The sequence below is a fragment of the Petaurus breviceps genome, unplaced genomic scaffold, assembly GCF_028583685.1.
Source record: "Petaurus breviceps papuanus isolate PSGF00001 unplaced genomic scaffold, PetGlider_PUasm1.0 76, whole genome shotgun sequence".
NCBI classification, from domain to species: Eukaryota; Metazoa; Chordata; class Mammalia; order Diprotodontia; family Petauridae; genus Petaurus; species Petaurus breviceps.
Window position 1 is genome coordinate 33,707,510 of NW_027186473.1, and position 9,201 is coordinate 33,716,710.

The following is a 9,201-nucleotide window of genomic DNA, read 5'->3' on the forward strand; positions in this document are numbered from 1 at the left end:
AAGAAACTGAGGTCTAGGAAAGTTAAGTGGAAAGGTCAAAGTCAGGTAGTAAGCAGCAGGACAGGATTTGAACTCAGATCCTCTCTCTGACTCCAAACCTGGTACTTTATTACAACTGGATGCCTCCTCTCCCATCCATTATTTTTAGTAAAATACATACATACATACATGCATGCATGCAAGCATACATATATACATACACACACACGGATATAGTGGATAGAGATTTCTGGAGTCAACTTCTTGAGTTCAAATCTGGCCCCAGACATGTAATAACTGTGCGACCCTGGGCAAGGTCACTTAATCCTGTTTGCCTTAGTTTCCTCATTAGTAAAATGAACTGGGGAAGGAAATAGCAAACCACTCTAGTATCTTTGCCAAGAAACCCCCCCCCCATGGGGTCACAAAGAGTTGGATATGTCTAAAAAATGAACAATATGTATGTATGTATGTATATGTATGTTCATGTCCACATATATGAACAGTCTCTTGGGCTTTATCATGCAGTTAGGATCATAGGATCATAGACCTAGTGCTGGAAGAGACCTCAGAGGCCATATAATCCAATTCCTTCATTTTACAAATAAGGAAATTGAGGTCCATGAAGGTAAAGTCACCTGTTGTTATTTATGGATAACCCTTTGTTATTTATGGATTATGAACATTATAAAATAGCTCTCCAATTTCCAAGATTCCACTGCTTTGCAACTCACATGAGAAAGCTCCTGAGCACACAGCAAGATTTAATTTGCTCCCACATTTTAACTCTCTCTCTCTCTCTCTCTCTCTCTCTCTGGCTTTCTATATTAAGCTTTTAAGTCCCTAAGTAAAGTTCTTTGCTGATATTTTGATGAGGTGTTAAATCTTCCTCTGCTTTTCTTACAACTGACAGTTACTTTTCCACTTCAGCTTTAAAAGAGGCTAATGGTGGTCTCATACATTGGAATAACTTTTTTTTCTGGTTATAGACCCGTTAAAATCTGCCAAAAAATAAAACAGTTGTCGATAGAAAAACTCTGTGATATGCTAGAACAGCTTCAAAAAATTTGGAAATTTTTAATGTTCTTTTTTGAAAGGTACTGTATGGTTACCCCTGGTGGCTTTCTATAAGACTGAGAAACGTAGAATCCTCTAAGAACAGCCTTTTTAAAATTACATACTTCAAATATATGACAGGTCTCAAAAACATTCTGGCTCATAGTTAATACTAATATGAAGTAATAGTTGTACTTAAACGTTAACATGCTTGTAAAGGCAAGTTCTTTTTTGTTTGTTTGTTTCCAAAAAGGGGATATGAGTTTTGTAACTTAAATTGAAATGAGGTTATAATATCCAGTAGCAAATGCCATATTCTTCTTCTTTATTGTTGTTAGCATAAAAAAAAGCTCCATTGTAGAAGCAAATAGCAAAATTTTTCTGGCTGAAATAAAGCATCGAAGCAGCCACTGAACATGCGGGATGAGTGGGTGGAGAATATCAACCTTTCCTCCTTAGCTCACCTTTTGTTCTGTCTTATATTCATTCACATGCTAGCAAAGAGATTCTTGGGAATTTCTAGCAAATGAGATCATTTTCCAAGACAGAGGACTTTAATTTCTGCCCCAGAAATGAAGGGCAAAAAGAAAAAGAAAAACCTTAGATTTTGGCTTTATGGTATTATTAATTGGCTTCTTAGTCTGATATAGAGGCCATGACTAAAGAGGAAAAACACCATCCTTATCAAGGTCAGGTTTGTCATTCAGTACATAATAGAACATTGGAGCTGAGATGGCACTCAGGCAGCAGGGAAGAGTTGAAGCTGGTAGCAGAAAGTAATGGTCAACCATTCAATCAACTAACATTTATTAAGCAACTACTGTATACAAGAAAATGTGCTACAAGTTGGGGAAAGAAAGGAAAAAGCAAAATAGTCCTTTTCATCAAGGGAAACAACATGTGTGTATCTCTGTATATGGGTACACAAACATATAGTCTGTATAGGTGTGCTTTTTATACATACTCATGTATGCATGTATATGTGAATACGCATACATATACATACATAGATATCTATGCACATGCATCAACTCATCCTTATATTGTTTCCCCCAGCCAGACTTCTTTGATGCATATTTCTGTCAAGGGTTAAGCAAATAGCTTGCAAAGGCCTAGCTGTCATATGTCCCAAAAGAAGAACTATAGATTTGAATTAGAGAGACAAATTATAGTCTTGGTCCCCAGTGAGCAATGCTAAGTAAATGATTGCTTACTTTTGTCCCAAGTTTTGATTTTTATAAAAAGGAGATAAAATCTCATCCAGAACTAATTCACAGGATTACATAATTAACAATGACAAAGCACTTAAAAGAATGGGTGATAAATCAAGCATGATATAATAATGGCATTTTTAATTTAAGGTTTATGTGGTTTCTGTTGAGATCAGTCATATGTTCCTTCTACTCCACTTCAACCCCAAGTGACAGAATGGATAATCAAATATAGGACTTATCAATAAGGAGTTAGTTTGCAGATATAGAAATGCATTAGACTCAGCAGGGAAACAGGCAGAGTTAGGGAGAAAGGAAAGCACCATTTAAGAAGACAGTATCAGAGGGGCAGCCAGGTAGCACAGCGAGTAAGAGCACCGGCTCCAGTGTTGAGAAGACCTGGAGATCCAATCCCGGGCTCAGACACTTAGCACCCACCCAGAAACACCTGGCCGTGTAACCTTGAGCAAGTTACTTAACCCCAATTGCTTAGGGGCGGCCAGGTGGCTCAGCGAGTAAGAGCACTGGCTCCAGTGCCGGGATGACCTGGATCAAATCCGGGCTCAGATACTCAGCACCACACCCAGAAATAACTGGCCATGTAACCCTGAGCAAGTTACTTAACCCCGATTGCTTAAGAAAAAAGAAGACAGTATCAGAGAAGTAAAATCTCAAGTAATACACTTTAGCTTCAGTGGGTGGTACATAAGTTGGAGCATAGATTAAAAGAGAAAGTATAAGAAACAGTGATCAGATCCTAGACTAGTTGAAATGGGTTGGGGGGAGTAGATTAGTCTGAGATCACTTCAGTTAGAATTTACTGTTATTGATTACATTACTTCTATTCCATCTTCTATGTGAAGGGGGAGGGGGCTTAGTAAAAAAAAAAAGCTGGAAGAAAATAAACAATTAACAAACAACTAGGAACATAACAGAATGATAGCATGAACCCACACATGAAACTGAGGAGGGTAGCAGGGTAGATTAGGATGTAAGAACTAATGATACATTATTATCAAAAAAACTGTTGTTTGTCCTTTTTTGAAGAAGACCAGTGACATCATGGGTGATATCTTGGATGAATTGGATGTAAGTGAGGCAGAATTGAACAAAGCTATCATGTGTACTCTCTCTTCCTGAGTCATCAGCGGCAGGACAAAACTTAAGATGACGGTGATGGTCCAGGATTCAGTGGATGATGTTGGCATCTTTGATGCCTGATCAAACTCTATATGCTCCACAGTGCCTGTTTCAGTCATTTTCATGCATATATAATATACAAATGTGTGTATATATACATGTGTATATAGGTATATGTATGCATATATATGTGTATTATATGTATACACACATATATGTCAGCATGTAAGACTTTTAAAAAATTGACCATGTGTTAGCATATGATAACTTCTTAAACAAATACAGAAAAGCAGAAATATTAAGAATCCTTTATATAGAACAACACAATAACAATTATAACCAATAAAAACCTTTTAAAGAAAGTATCTGTCAAGTCTTAGGAAACTGGGCCTATTTTCAAGTAAGATTCTCATAGACTTTTAAAATTCTTCAGTCAGTTGATGACAATGTTTATATCAGATACAGGATTTAGAAAATGATAGAAACAGCAAGGGGTACTTAAGAAATGAAATTCTGTAAAGTTTCAAGTGAACTATGGGTTCCCAAATTAATATTTTTTTCTTTTGACTCTATTGTTATTAAGATCAGAACCACAAAGTTTTAACTAGTTGCTGCCACATGACCCACGTATTGGAAAATTAATGTTTAAGAGGTTGTACTTAATTGTGTTGAGATCTAAGTTTTGTAAAAGATTTTTAGCAAGAACGTCTAAAGTGCTACAAGTGATATTGAACCAAATAAACAAATCTAAACATTAGTACACTTAAAAGCTGACCCAAGGGAAGATGTTTCCAGAAGACTAGATGATTACAAAGGACATCTGAGATTTAAGATGAAATGTGCTGAGTAAATGGACATTGGGTGTGGATCATTTTCAACCCATAGTCCCTTGGTAGAATCTGACTTTTGGCATTCCTGGCTCAGAGGTTTCTTTTGATTCCTCCCACTTTTGGTGGTCATTTTGGCCTTAAGGATATTATCTATCCCATCTTTTCAGGGACTCCTTGCTATCCCTTGTATGTACCTTACTCTTTTGGTGGGAGTTAAGTATTGCCCACATGTCCCAACTCATATTTGGGGTCCACATTCCTGATACTATCATGATTCATCAATGCCTGGAACTGACCCAAAGCCTCATATGGGTCTAGGGCAAACTCTTGGTCTAGCCTGACCAAAAGAGAGGAATATCAACCCCTTGGAAATTCTGGGCACCTGCCCTGTTTTGACTATTACTTTCTAACTATTCCTAGATAGAGATAGTCCCAAGGACGCTTCTGCAACCCCTCTTTTCCTTCAGGTTAGTTATTTTGCTGACCCTATAGATGACCCTACCTTGGGGACCGGTCAGCTGCCTCCCTCTGTTGGTTAGAGGCAGCTTAAACCAATCCTAGGATTCTTCCAGGAAGGTACTGTCATAAATAAATAACTTGATGCCCATATTATATACCTAGCCAGCCCCTTTCTGTGTGTATGTAACCTCTGTAATACCCCTCTCTAGACATCCCTGTCTAAGCAAGATAATGCAATGGCCCAATTGCAATTCCCTGACCCTGAATAAAATGTCTTACTATTATGCTGACCATTGAGGTGATTTGGGTTTTTATCTACTTGACAGATCTAAACCTAAATGGAGACTAAGTAATTTAATACTAAAATTGTAGGTCAGGCAAAAATCATAGTAACAATAGATAATTTCATCAGAGTAAATGACAATTAGACATTATAAAACAGATTTCTCTTCACCAAAAGAAAAAAAGAAACAGATCAATGAATTAGTCCATTAAACAAACTAAAAAAGAAAGACATTTGGGGGAAAAGAAGAAGTAATAAACAAATCTGGAAACAAACAGAAAAAAAATTAAGACAATCCACTAATTTGATTTTTGAAAAGAGAGGAAAACAAAATTTCCAAAATTAAAAAAGAGAAACAAAGAATTTGTAAAAAAGAAAAGAAATAAATTATTAGAAATCATTTTACCAATTATATCTCCCTTTTAAAAGAACAACAAAATAACCTGAATAACTTAATCTCAGAAAAAGATAATGGACAGGCCTTAAAGGATTTTCCAAAGATGAAAAACTTCAGGACCAGATGGATTTACAGTGAATTATATCATATATTCAAAAAGGTAATTAACTTTAACATTACAAAGTTTGAAAAAATAGCAAAATTAAAGAGCCTACCATTATTGGAAGGGTTGTGGGAAGGTGGACATCCTAACACACTTTTGGTGGAGCTATGAATTGGTGCAACAATTCTGAAATCAATTTGAAACCACACACAAAGCCACTCTAACTGTACATATCCTTTGGGACTAGATATATACACCCAAAGGAAATTTTTTAAGGAATGGGGACAAATGTACAAAATATTTGATAGTGGTACTCTTCATTGTAGTAGAGAACTGAAAGTAAAGTGATTTCTATCAATTGCATAATGAAGGAAAAATGATGGTATATGAATATAATAGGAAATAGTTCTGACCTATGAAATAATTGAAGTTTCAGATTTAGAGAAACTTGAGAAGATTGAATGAACTAAGGCAGAGTGGGGTGAATATAACCAGGAGAACACTTTATACAATGATTACTGTATTGTAAAGGAACAAACAAAAAACAAAAAAATTTAAAAGATATGAGCTCTAATCAACGTAATTACTATTCCAAAAGCAGATGATAAATTATGCTTCCTACCTCTTGGCAAAGAGCAGGTGGACTATATAAATGAAAATCAGTGTAATATTTAACCTTGTGTCTCTTAAGTATTCCATTAAATACTTGTTCTATAATACTTAAAAAGTGATATGAATAGTCAAATTTTTATAAAATACAGATTTACATTTTCTTCCATATTTCATGACTATGCATTTTTGAAATTTGTTATTGATATCAATGTCCTAATAGAAAATGCTGTTGTTTAATATATATGGATAATAATCATCAAGACAGCAGTTAGATAATTTCTTCACTAGTCAAATTTACCTCTAGACATTGTATAATTAGCATTGAATCTACTAATTGTATAATAAATACTGAGTATCCTAGCAATACTGCTTTTAGTTACTGCTACCTTTGTCAAGTAGCCTAGCCAATTAGGGCCTCACTTTCCCTATCTTAAAGTGATCAGTTAGGATTAAAAAAACTTCTAAGGCTTCTTTTAGCTTCAGATGGGTTAGCTTCTATGATCTCATGATGGTATGGTTTATTGTTCGTAAAACAGGTAAAACATTTAGTTAAATTGGGGTCTTTCACTATTTCTAAGTAAGTTAGCAAAGTATATATGCTTGCTTAAAACAAACAGCTTTATAACCTCTGGAAAGAGGTAATTTTTAATACTACCAAAACAATTTAATAACAGTATGAAGTCAGCATTGTGAGAAACATGATCACTCTAAAAAGGACAACATTCATTGTGAAGCCAGGAAAGGTTTTATTAATTTAAACATTCATTCCTGAATGAAAGAATGAATGGGAAGTTCCTAAAGGACTACGCTTGCTTCAGACAAATGCAAGGTTTATATGCCCTACTTTCAATTCCAATTTCCCATCTGCCTCTCACTGGCCAGCATTCCAGGGTTCACTAAACCCCACCCCACGTGGGTCTACACTCCTGCCATATTCCTCATTTTCCTTATAGAATGACGTGTTACAAATTCTTTTAAAGGGATTCCTGGCGTCAAACTGAAAGTTTGGTTAAAGAGGCAAACATGTGATATCTTAATTGAATAGATGGTAAATACAATAAGATAAGAGAGTTGGCAAAGTGACAATTGAAATTACGACCCAGGATACCCGTGTTTTCTATAGCATTAACATACCATAACATAGTATGTGTGAATAAAATATTAAGAAAAAGTTCCATTATTCAAGATAGTGTCTTGGGTAAAGGGTTTCATCCTTAATGGCCATAAACAGAAAAAATACTCTAAAGTCAGCTGTATCTGTCCTTGTTGACATAGGGAGAGGTATTCTCTGAGTTTACTCAGAGAACAAAGAAGCTGTTAGGTCCAGGCTCTTCACTGGTATTACAGATATTACATATTTTCTGTGGAAACAAGTTCAATTCATCTCTTACAGCATAGTGCGTTGGACTCTGTGTCGGATCCAGTCATCAGACCTGGATTTTCATTCTGACTGATAACTTTCTGTATGTTGTTGGGCAAGTCATGTACCAGTTCTAGGCCTAAGTTCCTCATCTGTAAAATGAGGGGCTTGAATCAGATGACCTCTGAGGCTTCTTTCATTTCTAAACCTATTGCCTTAGGGTCGTATAAGAGAAATTCCTGTTTCTTCTCAAGACAATCTTTCAAGTATTTAGTTCATTGCAATGTGAGCTCTTTGAAGACAGGAACTTTTTTTCTTCATTGCTGACCTTTTATCCCTGGTCCCTAGAAGGAGAACCTTACATGTAGCATGCACTTAATTAAATCATTGAACTGAATAACTTCATTACTTCGGTCAATACTGAATTGGTGAAATATAGAATATTTTAAAAGAAATGCAGTACTTTTGGTACTGGAAATTGGCAAAAACAAAAACTAGATTGTTTAGAAGAAAGTGTGATTTAATGAATAGATAAGTGATCTGTAATTAGCATATCAAAGCAATAGTTTCAACCATGCTGGTCTCTACTTACTTTGTAATTACATGGTTTGTATGTAAATGATACTTCTCTAGTGCTAAAAAACAGTTTGCTGTCCTAAGGAAGTAAACATTTCTTTTTCACTCTGATTTGTACTATTCATTTGCTTAGGAAACTCTTCTTCAGGATATTGGGTAAGGTAAACTTCAGTTTCCAAATAATAGAGAATTCAGAATTCTTGAAGTTTGAATTAATGCTGTTTAGTTATTCTCTCTACCCCTAGGTTTTAAGCATTCACACACTATTAAGTGCCTCCTTTGAATCAAACCTCAGTTGCAAGGACCCAAGCTGAAGAAAGGCTAAAAAGAAAAAAAAGAAAGAAAAGAAAAAAAAGAAAGAAAAACAACTTCAAGACAGGTAATCTTAACCTTTTTTGTCTGTGAAGGACCTCTGGCAGTCTGGTAAAACCTATGGATATCTTTTCAGAATGATGTTTTTAAATGCAAAAACAAAACCCGGCAATATTAAAAAGGAAACCAATTCTATTAAAACACAGTTATTAAAAAAAATTACAAACTCCAGCTTAAGAATCCACTGTCTGTTCCTCTTGGATTCAAAAAACAAAAATATTCCTGTTCTGATAAAAGGATGGGAGGGTCAGGGATGGATAGACTTGGTATTTAAAGATGAAGGGAAATCATGAAATCATTTCCAGGAGCCTTGCAGCAAAGGTGAACCTCCATTTGCTCTGCTCATAGTTCCCCTGTTGGGGCTCTTAATTCATAGAGAAATTATTCGTCACTTTCTTATCAAACTGAAAGAAGGGTCAAAACATTATACGACAATTGGTCCAACGCAAATAAATTTATAAAGGTGAAACATGAAAGTTAAGTGGAACTGGGCACAGAAAATCAAATTAGCTTAAGGGTTTAACTGTGCACCCCTGGAAAGAAAGGTTATTCATTGTTGCAAATACAAAGCAGTCTCTGACTAGTCTAATTAATGAATAAAATTCTTGTCTCTTTTACAATAGACCTTTAAACTTTTTCAACTCAGCAGGCTAGAAATGACTTCACTAGAGGGGGTCCAGGGCTTATGGTCCTGAAATGGCAGCTGTTGTTTTCCTCAATCTAGAAAGAGTCTGTGAGGCACATTTGGCTCCACTATTGACAACCACCTCTATACCCACACACACACACACACACACACACACACACACACACACACACACAC